The sequence below is a fragment of the Chelmon rostratus genome, chromosome 11 (assembly GCF_017976325.1).
Source record: "Chelmon rostratus isolate fCheRos1 chromosome 11, fCheRos1.pri, whole genome shotgun sequence".
NCBI lineage: Eukaryota > Metazoa > Chordata > Actinopteri > Chaetodontiformes > Chaetodontidae > Chelmon > Chelmon rostratus.
In genome coordinates, this window is record NC_055668.1 from 20641249 (window position 1) to 20659303 (window position 18055).

The 18055-nt window shown below is 40.2% G+C and overlaps 1 long non-coding RNA gene across 1 annotated transcript in view; it reads left to right on the top strand.

Moving 5' to 3' along the window:
- LOC121614208 overlaps positions 1–18055 on the top strand; it is a 75475-nt gene that overhangs the window by 43610 nt on the left and 13810 nt on the right. The gene's annotated exons all lie outside the window — the stretch shown is intronic.

Here is an 18055-nt window from a genome sequence, read left to right on the forward strand (position 1 = left end):
AACTCGACTTTAACTGGAAATTCATGAATTGTGACAATAAAAGAAAGCCGGTGCAAAGTCAAACATTTCCGTCATTCACTGTTCCTGTTGTGACAGCAGAGAGGCTGAACTGGGTTAAACAGTGACTTGCAGATATTTCATAATGTTTCGTTAAGAGTTACCAAATCGCCTGGGTGTACCCTGCTTTATCACGTGGGAAAACACATAATACTTCTCTTAAAACATCACAAACTGATGCAACTGATGTGGCAGTGAAAATGTGGGAAATGTGAGGGAAAATTTATAAACTGGTGCCTTAAATTCAGTCTTTTTCACACTCTCTTCATCAGTTTGTTGCTTGTGTCCAGATTTGTTTTAGAAAGAACAGTCGCGCCGCTGGGCAACCGTGCTCAGGTGTTGCGTTACGGTGGCTTTGTTGATGCTGCACACGCTGTGAAACTCACCGGGAAACGCACAGTATTCGCCACATTCGCTTGATTTGCTGCCCGGCGTTTCACCTGCCTTGCCTCAGATCGTGTTTTCTGTCACCCTGAGGGCAGCACAAGTTTCGCCTCTGAAGCACAACAAACTTTTCAGGTATCTGCAAACGCTTGTCCAGTTGTGTTGTCTCGCTTTAGGGTCTGTTGCTGGGCAGCGTTAACCAACAATGTTGTCACGTCTGTCACCACAAGGTTTGTTCTCAGATGGAGCTGCCATTGAGGCTCACCGCGTAGGAAAATATAATAAATACAACATTATTTTGGGTGCTGACAACGCGGCTGCATCTCTTACCTCACTGCCGTTGTGCTGTAGCCACAGTAAAGAACATTCTTTGCCACTGCTGTATGTGTAATTACTGTAATTATTTGCAATTTTGTGGGAAAACTGCACGATCACATGAAATATAGTGAATTTAAAATTGGAGTGATCTCACTGAGGTGTGTGTAACGCGACACCTGAAGCTCTAAATTTGTTGTACATCACGTTAATAGAAGTGATTCATCAGCAGTGTAAGAAAAAAAGAATATAAACACGCGTGAAAAATCTCCTTTGCGACTTAATTAAAGCTAGATAACGTCTAAATTAGCTTCTAAAATCCAAATGTTCTTTTCTTGATGTTGATGTCTATATTCTCACATCACCGCCAATTGTTACCACTTGTTTTAAGAAAATAAGCTTTTTATGACGTTTCTTTGTAAGCTTTTTGAAAATTAGTAATGATTGTTTTATCAACAGTGTGCCATTTGTGTGTGTGTGTGTGAGAGAGAGAGACATCTACCACTTGTGGTTGTCTTGTCTCCCAGACCGTAGGAGGCCTGCAGTCTCTCACATCAGGACAGCGAGATGTCTGCATGCCACCAACATACACACACCGCTCTGTGAAGAGCAGGCTGATAAACACACACACACACACACACACACACACGTTTGTTGGCGGGGAGAGAAATAAGTGCGAGCCAAACAGTCAGTATACCTCCCACTGCATCAGATAACATCAACTTCTTTCTGTCAGAAGATGCACCAAAGTGTAAATACAGTAGGGCTGTTCGAGGATCGAGGCTTTTCTTAAACATTGTGCTGTCATTTAATGGTTCTGTCATATCTTTCTTTTGCACTTTTTTTTGGCCAGTTCTATTTTATTGATAACTTTGCATAAAGACTGATGGTTGTGTGTAGAGAGCCGAGCAAAGAGCAATAAAAGAGATGTGGTAGAGATCACAGGTTTGATTCCTGCAACAGCCAATGTAACACATAACAGCCCTGTGTCTGGGCGAAGTACTCTACTCACACTGAATGCTGCACTGGACAAAACAGCCGCTAGGCTAAATGCTAACACTTTATATTAAGTTGGACATATTAGCCATTAGCTAGTTACCTACTAGCATGCTTATTAGTATGGTAGCATGTTATGAAGCTCTTACTATTGCTGTACTCCAGGGGTTAAAGTTATTAAGAGCATCACTCATGTTCAACAGCTTCCTTACTTATTATCAATAAGCAATAATTAGGAAAACTCTAATTGATTAGTAGTTGTAGGATATTGTCATGCAGAACAAGGCATTAATAAGTGATTTATAATGACTAATAAAGAGCTAATATGCTGCTAATATGCATACTAATAAGAAGCTAGTTAATGCTGAATATATAAACTGATTGCTAAGCATTTATGTGAGATTTTAAGAAGAAGGCTAATAATATTCCATATTTTCTTATTCAACTAATTACATGTAGAGGCCAAAACAAAACAGCAAACTTACCCCTGTTTAAGTATTTGCTTAAAAACTACAGTTGTTTTGAGAAATTATTTCACCTTTTTCAAACAAGACTGTAAATCTGCAGGCGTGCCAGCAGCTCTGTGAGGCTGTACTTTGAGCTAAATGCTAACATCAGCAATGCTGCCATGCTCACAATGACAATGCTAACATGCTGATGTTTAACAGGTATGCTAGCATGCTAATATTAGCTCATTTGCAAAAAAAAGTACAGCATTTCACATTTCATTGTATGTCACTGAACAGCTGTTGAAACATTTCTCTCAAGTCAGCCTTGTGCTAGTGGGAAAGTTGGGGGATTACCAAAACCAGTGGGATGCATCATCTGGAGACTATGAATACATGTACAACACCTTGTGCCAATCTATCTTGTAGATGATCTATTTTACTGGATTTTATGGAAAATCTGCCACCTTTCAGGATGCTGACTTTGTCTAAGTGATCAGTTTTCTAAAGATATATGTCCTCAGGGACAAATGGACTTAGGGCCACAGACATGTCAGGGAAGTCTGAAAGTACTGAAGGACATTGCTACTTTGTTAACAGTAATAAAAATATAGAATAACTTCATATTTACCCTGAAGCTGTTTTTGAAGAAAATGAGTTCATCTATTGTCATTTCAAACAACTATTTTTTTGTCCACCAGTGTGGGGACCCACCCTGTCTCCTAGAAATTAAGTCTTTACAGTAAAATGTTGTGGTGACGAATACTGTATGTAATCACCGATTCAATCATGTTAGGAGGAAAATGTGTTTTTTGGGTGAACAAAGCACTATATTTATGTAGCACGCTGGAGTCGCAGGGTCCAGACTCCTGTCTGTGGTTTGGGTTTGGGAAAGATCATTTCGGTTAAATGCTGATAATCACATGATGGCTGAAGTCACTGGAGACATTTAAACAAGACTACGGTCTTTGCCTAACCCTGACTGACAAATGCAGCCAGCCTCTAAATGTAGCCATAGAAGCGTTTACAGCAGCATCGTTTCACCTCTCAGATAATAAAATGCTCTGTAACCCAGTGTAACCTAAGGACATTTGAGCAGACATGCCTCATTGTTTCTAGATCCTTCACACTTTGCATATAGGAAGAGAGTGGGAGTCAGTGCTGCACTGTTCTGTAAGCTTCACTGCACCTGGAAACAGCAGGTAGTTCTGTTTCCTCTTGGATTGTTTTATTTGATGGCATTTTAATGAAATGCAAGCATAGATTTTAGCATAAAACTGGATGGCCTACACTAACGCTGGAGTCACGGTCTGTCTGTTTTCTGGACCTCAGCCTGCAAAACTTAAGCCTCAAAATCACGAATAGAGGTTCGCCACAAAGAAAACAGTTGTCTATCAGTATTACTCATTAGTTTTCTCTGAAACGTCTCTTTCTTTATTGGCTCATTGGAGGTTTCTCTACTTTGAACGAACTGTTCTGCATCTTTATGGCCACCCATCACACAGTGAACACATAATGATGTTTAACTGCCCCACTGAGAGACGTTTGTTCCTGCAATGGCCAGATTTCTTTAATGAACATGTGTTTATGAATCTGATTGCAATAATGGGGTTAGATGATTCAGCTTTGATCACAGTATCTTCTCATCTCTGAGCACATGTGGGGTGAACTGAGTTTCAAAGTGAAACTTTAGCGGACTCTTAAACTGCCCGTATGCTTCATCAGAAGTGCTTGTCCGGTGGTCAGATTCAGCTTCGGAAACCCCCTCCATTCACATTTGCCGAATTAATGCAGTGATTGACCCTCTGTAGGGAGGTGAGAAAAGGAACTACTCTCTCAACTATTTCTACCACTTTTCATGTGAACAAACAACACTATGAATGCCCTCCAATGCACAGTTTTCCCCGTTATTTAAACAGTATCGCAACCTCCGCTTAATGCATGATGGCCGGCTTTCCTCTCCTCCTTCCAGCGTTGCTGCTCTGAACACGTTTGATTTCCAACGTGGTCCAAAAACACGTACGAACTAGTTCTGTGCGAGCATAACCCGACCCTTAAACTTGGTGGGGTTATGCTGCACAAAGGACCTTGTGTTCATTGTTGCAGCTACAGCAAAGATTCAGTGTTAAAATGATGTCTGGTCTCTATTTGTGCATCAGATCCATTACGAGTGTGTAGTCCATTATTTATTTGTTGTGTCCATCGATATTTGCAGATATTTGCTTGTGTTTTTCACATGGTCTGCTTACATTTGAATGGAGTTTTTGTTCTGCTTGTTGTCTCCCATTGTTGCCTGTTGCTGGGGGACCGCTGGAATAACCAGTGCTGTGTGAAACTGTGATCAGTGGGTCACGAACTGCTCACGTTGTGAGGCATTTTCTGTAAGTCCTAATGTAAACAGCACTGCAGTGGTCGGAAGTTCAGCATCCCTGGAAAATTCACAGAATGCATTTAAAATGCTTTTGAGTGTCTTTACTCCCTCAGTAGTGGTTTGTTGACTTCCCCCTGCTGACTTCCCCCTGTTGACTTCCCCTTGGAAGCTCCCCGTTGCCATCTTAAGTGACGGTACAATGGTAGCAAGCAGAAAGTGGCGACGCTAACGTGCCCAAAATATGCATGTTTTTGTTACGTAACAACATTAATAATGACGTGACGTTCATTCGTTCAGCCATTTTCTTCAGAAGGTTGGCCAGAAACCTGTTGACATCCATAATGTGTCAGAGTTAGTGTGTTTCTCCTTCTGACCAGAAATGTGGGCTGTTGCTTTGTGCATGCATCTCTGCTGCAGCTTTGCAAACTGTTGGCTGCCTGGTTTGTTTACCACACACACAGAGCTGACCGTAAACAGACAAGAGGCCATGTGTCCTAAACTGTGGTGAAAACCCAAAATGAGACAAATGAGTCCAAACGCACTGTATACATTTTCAAAGCATGCTTCTAAAACCAGAATAATATCTCAGTTTTCAGGGCTGCTGAAGGGTTAATTTTCAGTCCGCTGTTGCCCAGAGACCCCCGTCGTTTTGAAAGTGGCCCCACATGAGACATGCAGTCACTGGAATTACCAAGTGCCGATGATATGGAGGCTGCGTGCTTTGTTGTATTGTGGGAAACATGGAGGCGCTGCAGCGGATCAGCTTTACACTCACTAATTATGCAGTGAAATGGTGGAAAAGTGCACAAACGGAGAGTAATTTCGGGCACTCGTGGGGCTCGTCCTGGTCAAGCTGTCCGGCTGGTGGCGCTAAAAATCTGGGGTTAGGGTTAGGGTTAGGTGAGCTCATGATTTGGGGTTAAGCGCCTTGCTCAAGGGCATGATGGTAGATTCTGAGGTGGTGGTGGTGTGTGTGTGTGGGGGGGTGTTGCTCATTCACTTTCTCCACATAGTTTTTCCGACCTCGGCTTTCTCGTCGTCTTACTTTGCACCAGTAGCACTCAGGGAGGACGTGTTATTAGTCACGATGAGTAAAAGTTCAAACCGCTCGGTTTAATCCACGTGATTCAGAACTTAAATCACCAAGCACACCTTCAGTGATTGGATTAAGTTTTAAACACCTCATATTAAGGAACACATGCTCACCAAAAACTAGCTTCTTATTAGCATGCATATTAGCAGCATATTATCTCTTTATTAGTCGTTATAAAGCACTTATTAATGCCTTATTCTGCATGAACATATTCATGTAGAGTTTTCAATTAATAACCTCCTAATTACTGCTTATTGACAGCATGTAAGGAAGTTGTTATACATGAATTATGATCTTAATAACCCCCTAAACCCCAGAAAAAGGCATTAATAATTGCTTTATACTGTCTAAGAAAGAGGCAACATGCTGCTCATATGCATGCTAATAAGCAGCTAGTTAATGGTGAATATGTGCACCTTGATAAAATAAATCATAAACAAAAGGTGCATTCATTAAAAGGTGTCAGATTGTAACGTGCAGAGCAGATAATAGCTCTAATCACGAAGGGCTCGTTATCTTGAGACGAGTTCGGTTAGTGTGGAGGTGTGTGAGGCCTGTGTTTAACTGCTCGTCTCGCCACCACTTCAACACTTTCAACAGATGGTGCTGTCGTTTTCACATGTCACTTCAAAATGGAGACCACAGCTCTCCTACGGACTTTTGTTCTCTCTCTCTGTTCAGCCTCCTACATTTCTCTCAGGTCTGTGCACACCACAATCTTTCTGTCTTGCTTTACTCCCTCTTGTCTTTTTTTGGCTTCTTTCATACCTGTTTTTTTTTTCTTTCACTTTTCTCTTGTTTCTGCTTCGAAACATTCAGAGGCAGAGACAGAGACAGAGAGGGGTAGACTTTGTTAATCCTCTGCTCGCTGTGAAACTGAATCAAAAAGAGAACTACTTTGATCGGCGAGGCATTAAAGGTGACATGATTCAGACTGATCCCACGTTTTAGAAACTAACGCTTCAGAGTGAAATTTAAACTATGACTAGTGAATATAATGCAGGACGGTTTTTAATACATGAAAAGCATCTCACACTTCTTTTCAGTATCGTTTCAGAATTTAGCCCCCGTCTTTTTCTACTTTCCTTTCTTCTTCTTCGTCTTCTATTATCAGTCTGCCTTTCTTTCGAAAACGCTACTAATTTAAAGATGGCGGGCCGTAAATTTGAAATGCATTTTTCAAATGCAGAAATTAATAGACTTCCACTTATCTGTGCAAAATCTCTGATTAATTTCTCATCTCGATTCCTCCCTCCTGTCTTTTCTGCTTCTTTCTTGCCCTCTTGTCTTTCATTTTCTGCTCTCTTTCAACTTAAAAATATCAGCGGCAGAGAAAGAGGAAAAGTGTTTCAGCTCCTCTACCCACCGTTCTCTCATCCTCTCCGCTTCCTTTTCACTTTTTGAAACGCACACCGCGGCTGATCGCATCAAAGCCCAGCCTCGACGTCTTCTCCTTCGCTCTCTGACTAATTTTGATAGTGCCAGACGCAGAGTACAGCCGATCTGTCTCCCCTTTATATTTTTAGGCGCCGCAGTCATGCTGGATTATGTCATGTTTTTCAGGTGTACTTTTTGAAATAGGTCGACGGGGCGATCGTCTCCTGCGACGGTTGTTTACATCCCACAGAGGCAAACCCGGGCTGTGCCGTCTGGGGAAAAATTGTCCACCCCAGTTCTGATTTGACTTCGTGTTTACTGATTTTGTCGGACGCCAGAAAATTGTCGTCGGAGTCGGCTGGTTGGTGTTTAGTCACAGGCCCCTGAACGCATCTCAGGGTGCCTCAGTGTGAGCAGCAAAACTAAGCTGCTGTTGCTGGTGTGAAAGAATGCAAAGTAATTATTTGGAGCTGGACTTGAGCACAAAGTGTGGTTTGTTTGCTTCTGCTTTATGTTTTTTAATAAATAAAACTACCAGTAATAGTGAAACTCTGAATCAGAATGAGAATTACTTTGATCGATGATCCTTTAAAGGTGACATACAGACTGTTGAGTGGCGTGGGTGGAGCAGAGTTAATGTTGGCAAACGGTTTTCTTCTTTTTTAGGTACAATCTTCATTTCTGAGAGTGTGATGCTTCAGAGTGATAGTTCATCTATTATTTACCAACAAAGGTTTAATGTGCTGAAACAATTTTATGCAATATTTTACATTATTTATGGAACCATATAATTCCTCACTGACATTTAAATTATAGTTTGTCAGTGTGACCTTTTTAAAGCTTGTTTTGAGATTCAACTGATTTAATTAAATTAAACAATATAAAATCTACAATATGAGCTCCGCCCCACTGTTGAATTTGATCTATAAAACGGTTGGTCATATTGAAAGTGTTGCAGACACCGAAACTCTTAACATGACATTTAATTGTGTCAAATATGCTTTTCAAGACTTGTGTCACTTTCAAAATATGCTGTTCAAAATGACATAGAAGCTCTCACTGGTGACTGAGTTTTGTGTTAATTGGTGTCAGGCTTGTTTTCTTCTTATAAATAAATCCATCCAAGTCATTCTGAAACTATGATGCTTTGGAGTGATAATAATACCAGAGCACAAGGGGAAATTTCCCTTGAAATGTTCTGTATCTGGCAACCCACTCAGTTTCGACTGGAAAAAAAAAAAATCTTTTAACCTTTTCAGCAACAACAAATGCACGTTTAAAAGAAAAGCAGAAAAGAAACGAGTGAAATGAAGGTGGCTGAATATTACAGGCGGCTGTGTGTGTGTGTGTGTGTGTGTGTGTGTGTGTGTGTGTGTGTGTGTTTGCATGCAGACACTTCAGAGTAAAAATCCTGCTGTTGGGTGCAAAGACAAATCATTCTGCAGGATCACACAATCATCTTAATACACAATTTCAATCACTTGGGTTTTTTTGTTCTGTTTTTTTTTGTCTCTCTTGAGCTTTTGCATATTTTTACATCCTTTATTTCTCATCTCCTGCCGAACGTGGCGGTCTGATAATTTCTTGTTTATGACTGAGACGAGCGGTTTCAGAATGAGACAATAGAGACGATATTTCGTAGCGCTGACAATGTTTATTTTTGTTGACGTGACCGTGACGTTGCTGCTTTAGTTGCACTTTAATTTGTGCCGCTGATGGTTTTATTTGGGGACTTTTGCTGACTGGACTGTAGGTGTGTTGACTACGTTTGCCTCTGCTGATGACTCAAATGCAGTTGAAGGTTTTTTTTAATCATTAGCTTAAAATTCAATTTAGGGGTTTTATTTTCAAGGAGCTTTAAAATGTTAATTACTTTGACTCACTTCTCTTTTTTCTTCTGTTTCTTGTAACCCAGGTGATTGGTTTAATATTTCCTTCAGTGCTGTGGTGTGTGTGTGTTTTTTCTTTTGGTTAGAGAAATTATAAAAAGCCATACATTAAATACTTGACTTTAACCCTGATTGTCACCCCAGTCGTTCTCTGCAGGGAGTTTTCTGAACATGATTGCCTGCACTGGTGGCTTTAAGATATTAAATGCTGCTGTTTGTTGAGTCTTCCTGATCTAAAATGAGGCAGAATAAATATAAACATGTTTATGGTTTCAGTTAGGCAGTGTTGCGTGCTCATAGTCCGTGGGTGGCATCACTTTGTTGCCATCAGTGAGTGTTTGACTAATCACCTCACTAACTTGTTCCGTGTGTGTCTGTGTGTCTGTGTGTCTGTCTGTGTGTCTGTGTGTGTGTGTGTGTGTGTGTGTGTGTGTTCATGCAGCTACTTTTATGTATTGACCTGCGTGTATATGAGTGTGTGCACATATGCACATGTGTGCAGTATATGTCGTGCGTGTATATTTACAGTATCTGTGTGTGTGTGTACTGTGTGTTTTTGTACACGTGTTTGTATTTTTTTGGCTGCTTTTTCAGTGTGTGTGTGTTTCTGCAGGTGTGTGTGTGTGTTTGATTAAACAGTATCTGTGCATATATTTATATGTGTGCATGTATCAGTATGTTTGCAAATGTGTGTGTGTGTGCTTGTAATATTACAGCTACTAGTACATATGGGAACATATAATGTGTGCTCGTGTGTGTATTTATGTTTGTGTTTTTGTCTCAGTCAGACTACGTGTGTTTACAGTATGTGTGCATCTATGTACTTACTCACTACTTGTATGTGTGTGAACATATTGTTTGTCTACTTGTGTGGGTGGATGGGTGTTATTTCTGACAGTCTATGCGGTTCTATGAGGGTAATTTCTCCAGTTGTAAGTGTGGGTGCAAATACGTCCACAAGCATTCAACTGGTGTGTACATGTACATATACTAGTCAGTGTGGATGTGTGTGTCTTTACAGGTTTTTCTGTTTCTGTGGTTCTTTGAGTGTGTGTACTTCTACAGTTGTCTGTGTATGTACAGTATTTATAGTGTGTCTTTTGACATGTGGTGTGTGGTGTTGTCTTTAAGCCATATCCATACATTCCTCATGTATACTACATAGATGTACACAGTATGTGTGGAAATATTTTATTATTATTACTACTACTACTAATACAAAGCAGTATTTAAACGAATGTCTCCTTGTCTGTTTTTGTGAATTTGTATGTTTATTTTTGACAGATTTTAGTGTGCATGTATTTATACAGTATGTTTACAACTCTTTATTGTTCTTTTTAGTATTATTAATATTAGTAGTAGTGTTTGTGAATGTATATATTTATTTCTGACCATCTGGGGTTCGACTTCCCACTTCCCCCACTCGTCTGCAGTTGTGTATAGGTGTGTGTGTACATACAGTATTTTTGTGCATGTATTTGTACAGTTCTTTTTATGTGCATAATATGCCTGTCTGTTGATATTTACTGTAGACTGAGTATGTGTGCATATGTAATTATTAGTACTACTAATACTACTATATATGAACATACAGTATGTGTAGTTGTGTATGTGAATGTGAATGTGTACATTTATTTCTGATTGGGTGTGGCTCTAAAAGTCAGTGTACTTGCAGTTGTGTGTGTGTGTGTACAGTCTGTGTATGAGTCTGTGTGTACGTGTGTGTGTCCTGTGTGTTTGTGTGTGTTTTTTTACATGTTCGATGTTCCTCTGTGTATTTGTTTGTGTGTACAGTCTGTGCTGTATGCATATGTAATTATTACACATATTGCATGACTACTACCACCACCATTACCACTACTACTAATACTCCTACTACTACTATGTGCATGAATGAATTTCTATTGTGTATGTACATGAATATGTGCATTTATTTCTGATTGTGTGCGTATGTGTATGTGTGTATGAGAGTATGGCTCTGTCTTCATATTTTTATTAATGTGTATGTCTTTTTAAATGATGTTATGAGTCTTTGTATGTGTGCATATGTATTTATTGTTCCTACTAATACTACTACTGCCTACTTGTGTGTGTGTGTTTGTGAATGTGTACATTTATGTCTTGTGTAATTCTATAAGTGTGTACTTCCAGTTGTGTGTGTTTACAGACAGTATGTGTGCATTTATTTGTACAGTATGTGTACAAGGTGTGTGTCAGGGTGTGTTTTTACGTGGGTAATTTGAGTGTGTGTGTGCATATACTGTATGTATTATTTATTATTAGTAATATTATGTACATGCACGTATGCCTGCATGCGTGTTCATTTGTGGCTGTGCATGTGCCTCTGCTCCTCTGCAGATGCCGATGGGTGAAATTACAGGAGAAATATACACACTAAAATCACTGGGCTTCAAAATGCACCCAGCACCAGCTGCTTGTTTTCCCCCCACTGTTACTGTTATTTTTTATATTCCTGTTTGATTTTTGACACTTTTTACCTTCAACCTGTCACAGATGTATTGTTAGTAGAACAAAACAATGAGCATATTACATATTACTAATAACCATTAATGAATAGTGACATGCATGTTTCAAAATAGCCACGAATTATAGCATTTTGCAGCCCTCCTGCAGGCAGAATCCTCTGTACAGGACCTGTTTTGATGAAAATGATGTGATCATCCATCCTATCATCAAAAAAACAAACGATGGAATATCTTGTAGAATCCATACGGAGCAGCACTGAAGCTGCTCTGGAGCTCTGTGGTGGACCAACGCCTCACTAGCTATTGATTTTTTCTTTAACTTGTCAGCTATCTGCATGTGTGTGCGTATTTATAGTACAGCATTTGTCACCATAAGTTGTATGTTACTACTGCATGTAGCATGTGTGTCTGTGTGCGTGTGTGCAGCACTGTGTATGTATTTATTTGCATGCATGTGGACGTGTGAAACAGCTTGTTCCCTCTTCTCTCTGCTCATCATCCGTCTGTCCCGGCTGACATTTACACATTCAAATCAGAGGCTGTTTATCGTCGTTTGAGGCACATGACAAGATTTCATGCTTTAAGGTTGTCACTCGCGTTGCTGCAGACTCTGTTTCATACTTTAAGACTCACTCGACACAGATGTGAAGCTCTGTTGACGTCAAGTAAAAGCCTCACATGTCCCAAAGGTTCACTTTTCAGGAACCAAGAGACTGCCTGGTTTCTAGCTTGACCACCATGTTGTTGACTTTTTTTTAGGATTAAGATTTATGCTCTCTGAAGGGTGGTTCATATTGATGTTTGTTGATGTTTTCATTCATTTTGGGGTCCTGGAGACCCCGGCCTCTCTTTAACAGCTCAAAAAAAAAAAACAAACAAAACACTGTGAGACGTCATTATGTTTCCTAATTTTATGAAAGTAGACATTATTTTAAACTTATTGCATGTTTCACAACCCGCTACAGAAAATGATGCATCACTTCTATTTTGGGGTCTTGGACTCTTTGAATTTATGTAATTGGAATTTTAAAACATACATTTTAAAACATTTTAATAGATTTCTTTGTCAGTGAATTATTTAATTAATGTATATTTGTTAACACACAGCCCAATAAACATACAACATTTAATATTTCTTTAATTGGTGTGATAACAATACTTTGTGGTCATTTTCACATTTTGTCACATGCAGTTTGTGCCAAAGGGAGGAGTCAGGACTTCAGTGCTTTAATAGTCAGTCAGAAGAAAACATTTTAACATGTCACCCTATTATTATTTTTAAACATGCAGCAGGGAGGTCCAAACGAGGAGGAAGTACTATCAGTGTGAACAAAGCTCAGCAGTTACTGAACTCTTTGGTCTGCATGTGAACTGTATGATCTCCACATGGCTGCTCAGCTCTTCTCATGTCACCAAGCGTTTTCTTTTTCCTCTGAATAATACTTACTTTTCAGAAGGAACAGTGTTGAACTCACCGTTTCTAAAAACCTTGAATGTAACTTTCATAGTTTCCTTTTACAGCCTGGAGCTGGTTCACGCTTTGGTTCATATATTAGCTTACGGGATAATTTGTCCGAGGGTATTTTTTCTCAAATTGTGTAATTTTTCAAGCCCTGGGGAGTAAATTGCTGGTTTGTGGACAACTTCATCTTCTAACCTGTGGCTGATAACCATTTTCTGTCAAGTTTCTATACTTTCTTAGTTGCTTTTGTGCAGTGTCACTCACAAAAGTGGAAATAACTGCTTTCAGCTTGTCATAGTTTGTTGGTTTTCTGGTGGAAAATTGCTTTTTTGTGAAGTGACGTGTTGGGTTATTCATCACAGACAGCACAATCTATCAAATCTCCTCAAGCATCAGTAACTGAAAAATTATGTCAAGTGCACAGTTATACAGACAGTTCCAGTTAAATATTTAGTTAATGGGAAAATTACACAACTACTACTACTGTAGCCTGAAAGTCAAATCTTGTCAAGTGTGGAACAGATGAGCACTACCACCAACAACACTCACTTGTACCCATTATTAATTATTAATATGTCGTTTCTATCAGCTGTGTGTGTGCGTGTGTGTGTTTGTGTGTGATCATGGTTGATGTGGTACATTGTGTCAGTGGTGCTGATGATGGTATTTGAAGTTAACAGCCAGCATCATCCCAAAGACTTTTGGCCATGTAATCTAGTAACCATAGCAACCATGAGTTGCAGTAGGGACTTTTGTGGCTCCTACTCCTACAGACGGTGCTCTCCCACCACAAGATGGTGACTGCCATTTTGAAAAAGCTGTGTGAAACATTAGCAGTGTAGACAATGGCTTGTAACAGTAGCCTTAAAAAATGGAACTGAAGCAACGTACAGTACTACAGGATGCATAATACACCCTTGAACCGGTGGTAGTTTAGTTAAACCTACTTAGGAAAAGTTTTTTTAAAAAATCCTCCAGTTTGATATCAAATTGCACATTAGGGAGCAACAGTGTGCAGAGTGTGTTTCATGTTTTCATTGCTGTCTTCTGTTGCTGTCCACTGAAAAGATCACGGTTTGGGTTAAAATAAGTACGTTAATGCAGGAAGTTATCTCAGCTGGCGTGTTGTGTAATCTCGGAGACTGCTGAACGACCCTGTCACACAGGAGAGATGCTGCTGTACCGACTGCCAGCCGGCTCCTGTCAGATCAGCGCTCCTGTTGTGCAGATGCAAACACTCGTTTCCAAAAGTCAGTTCCTTGCACCTTCTTCCTGATGACATCACACGCCATGAAGCAAAGCTATGATTGGACAATCTGTCAGTCTTTCAGCCAAGTCACAGCAAGAGTTTAGGACTCTATTGTGCGGCACTGATACTCAGCTAACGACAAAGAGCTGATGTCTACTTTCCTCATATCATTTGTACGACGTTGCATCACTGCTGCCGTCAGCTGACCTGGTTTAAACTGCTGACTTTAACTTCAAGAACTAGAGCCAAAATTATGATTTTTTTTTCAATATTTACAAATTTGAATTAGTTTTTAACATGGGTACGAAGGGAAGACCAATCCAAGCCCAGTGTCTAACTGGAAAAAACTCATTTTTTAATAAATATGCATTTAGCAATTTTTAACAGAAGCTTCTTATGAAAAGACACTATTCAGTTGCATTGTGGGAAACGTAGGATCCAGTGTTTTTTTAGCTTAATTATTTTTGCATTACTGTTGATTCAATTTGGACTTTTCCTCTGTTTCTCACAAGTTTGCAGGTGAGTGCAATGCTGCAGGAAATCTCTGGAGCACCTTCAAGTTAAAATATGTGGATGTATAATCAAGTGGGATGAGATGTGAAACCTAACGTTAGCTTGTGGGCTATCAAAGCACAGAGATAGTGTAATATGTTGTTCTCATTGTCTCTGTTTGGTTGCTGAGGGCACATGTCTAGTGATGATAGAATAAGAAGCATTGCTCCGAGTCTTCATGATTTTTTTTGCAGCAATGTTGAGCACCACAGTGACCCAGGAGCGTCACTCACAGTGGCTCATCAGTGCTTGCTCTTGCTGTAGGAATCACGCCATCGCAGGCATTGCCAGTGACAACACAGGAACCCCAGCTCAATGTAAACATGCAGCAGTTGGCTATGCACCGAGAATTTGACTGACTGGATTTTCCCTGTGCTCCGCCGCCTCAGCAGCTCACTGATATTAAACCTCTCACTTCCTTTTTGAAGCCGCTTTGTTTACCAGGCAACATGCTATTTTTACTGGAGGCCTCTGTGCTCGCTCACAGCCTCAGCTCACTCTCGAAAAAGGACGTGTCCTTTAATTAACTTGTGTTATTCTTCAGTGCAACGTTTTTTTTTGTGTAGGATGCAAGAGGTGGAATATGCCATGTGTGATGATGTGCTTTCGCTTTGGTGCCTTTTTCCTTCTTCCACGTAGTTGGGATTCCTCCCTGCTTGTTGTCGGCAGTCGAAGCATAAACATGAAGTTATGCATTTCTAAATGAAGAGGTGATGAATTATTAAACTATTTGCCTCATCCCTCTTCGTATTAGAGCAGATTATCTTCTTTGTTTGTTCTGAACAAAAACCAAAGTGCAAGAATGTCTAGTTATTGTTTACCTATGGACAGGCTAGCAGTTTCCCCCTGCTTCAGGCCTTTATGGTAAGCTAAGCTAATCGCCTCCTGGCTGTGGCTTCATATACAGCTGAATCACGGTGCCTTCAGGGTACACAGTTGAACAACCAATTATGTGTCACTATCAACCCCTTTTGCTTTTTGTAATGCACTTATGCTCTCTTTGAGGTTGACTCAGCTCTGAAGCTAGCAGCTCTCTGTGTCCATGCCTGAAAAAACACGTAACTGTATTTACACGTTTTCAGTTGCAGTGTGACGAAGAAGAAATAGTAGTGGGATTAGTAATAGTAGTCATAATGAGTCCAGTAGTAGTGAGCATGTTAGTTGTGGCAATATAAGTAGTAACAGTAAGGAGGAAGGTTTGTAATGTTCATACTGCAGTTTGAGCTGAGTTTCATAAGAATCACAGCTGAAATACTGCTCAAGAAAACAACTTAAAACAACTGCAATGAGAGAGCAAACCAAAGCATATTATTGCCTCTATAACACAATATTATTTTTTTTAATTAACTTTTAAGACTCAGTCATATAATCCACAAAAGCTAGTGGAGTAATAACAGCAACTGCTCGGCATAATGAGCATTTCTACAGTGCAAAGTGTGAAAATGTGAGTGCTGTAGCAAGTAAGAACAAATTCAGCTACGGTCTGATGCTGATGAATGGGCAAAATACATCATTTAAATTAATGCAGTTCCCCTTTTTTTAGCTTTTTTACCACAGCATTTACAGTATGTGATGCTACACCTGCTAGCTTGGTAGGTGTATTTTGAGGTATCTGACTGACTGTCTAACCCTGCAGCACTGTGAAAACACGCCGACTCTGCACACCTTCATTTATATGATGTGATCGAGAGCCTTTGTAGCTGTCGCTGTTGTCATGGAGTGAATTGAAGATAAGAGCACTAGTTCAGCTGAAGGTTAGTTGAGGATAAATTCATGGTTAACAACAGTACAGGTTTAGCTCCTTGAAACATGATGTGTCGTGTGTGCGGGTGCAGACGGAGACCCCCCGGGCTGAATGGTTGTTTCATCACATGACTGTCTGTTCAAAACAGCGTGGGAAGAAGAAACAGAGAGAGAGAGAGAGAGGAAGAATGAGACAGAAAAGAAAGGAAAGAAGAAAACTTGAAATTCAAGCTGACAGAAAGGGAGACAGTAGGAGGTGAAAACAACTTGCAGGTGTTTTGTATTTATCTATAGATTATCTAATAACAAGGATGTGTGGTAGCAGAGGACATGCAAGTTTTATTTTTACCTTAAGCCACTTTTAATAAATATGATATTTTATTAGAGATCTTTGAGGGGAAATTGTCACGGCAGCAGCACAAAATTCAACATGCACCCTGCAGACGAGAGAGGCCAAGGTTTAAAAGAATATAAATAACACTGAAATTAATTTGAATAAAAATTAAAAGTAAGAGATGAGACGGATTCAAAGTTAACCACCCACGTCAGATCTTGTTTCACCCTCTTTCTCTCTCTCTCTCTCACACACACATATGCACAAACAGGCCCTAGGTTTAGTCAAAACGCTGCCCACACAAAGGCCTCTTTGCATCTGTCTCCTGTGTGTGGGACGGCTTTTCAGACATTGCCTCATGTGTCAAACAATACACTAACACATGCAGAACGGTGAGCGAGCCTTTGCTGTGTGCACACACTCTAAACCCAGGGTTAGCATGGCCTTGAAACATGTAGGGTAGTCTGGGGGGGTTTGTTGTCGTGGACTACGAGCGGGAACTGTTTACAAAATTTGAAAAATTTCAGAGCCTAAAGTTTCACCTACGTCAAGCGTGTGTTTGTCTTCGGGGCATGTTTTCCAGCCCTGATTGTTAGTAGGATATCTCCAAAACCTGTTTACAGTTTTCAGAGGTTTGCCATATGCGCAGTAGTGCAGATCCAGATGTATTTGTTTTTCCTGATGTGTTTACTGACCCAGATAAAAATGTTAAAAACATTTTTCTGCTATTAAAATAACAAATATCAGCGAAGTGAATCACTGGACATACTGATCTTGCGGAACGCTTATGAGGCGTATTTGACATGTATGTTTCATTTAATTGTGAAACAAGGCGTAGTCATCCAGCATCTTTCAGTGGTTAACACATGAGAGACGACTGACTCCAGCGCTGAGGGCATCTCGGTATCACAGAAAAAGAAAATTCTGTGTCGCAGTGGAGAGTTCAGAAATCCAGTTTTCTGTGAGAAAAAACAAATGCAGTTTAGCAGCTGTTCTCTGATCTATAACGTGATTTGAATTTCCGCATGCAAGCAGGTATCAGTCTGTTTGAACGTGCTGAGCGTGTGTGTGTGTGTGTGTGTGTGTGCGCGTGTGCCTCCACACACACACTGCGCCAGTCGCACGGAGATGTTCATGAGTCAGCTGAAAGGAGTGTGATCACCAGCGCCAAAGAAAATGATAACATCAAAGGGAGAACGCGGGCAGCTTTTTATTTGAAGCCTTAAACTCGTCAGATCTGATCCGAGTAGTAATGTTTTAAGGGTTTTACATGTAGTCCTGGACCGAGAATAACAAACAAC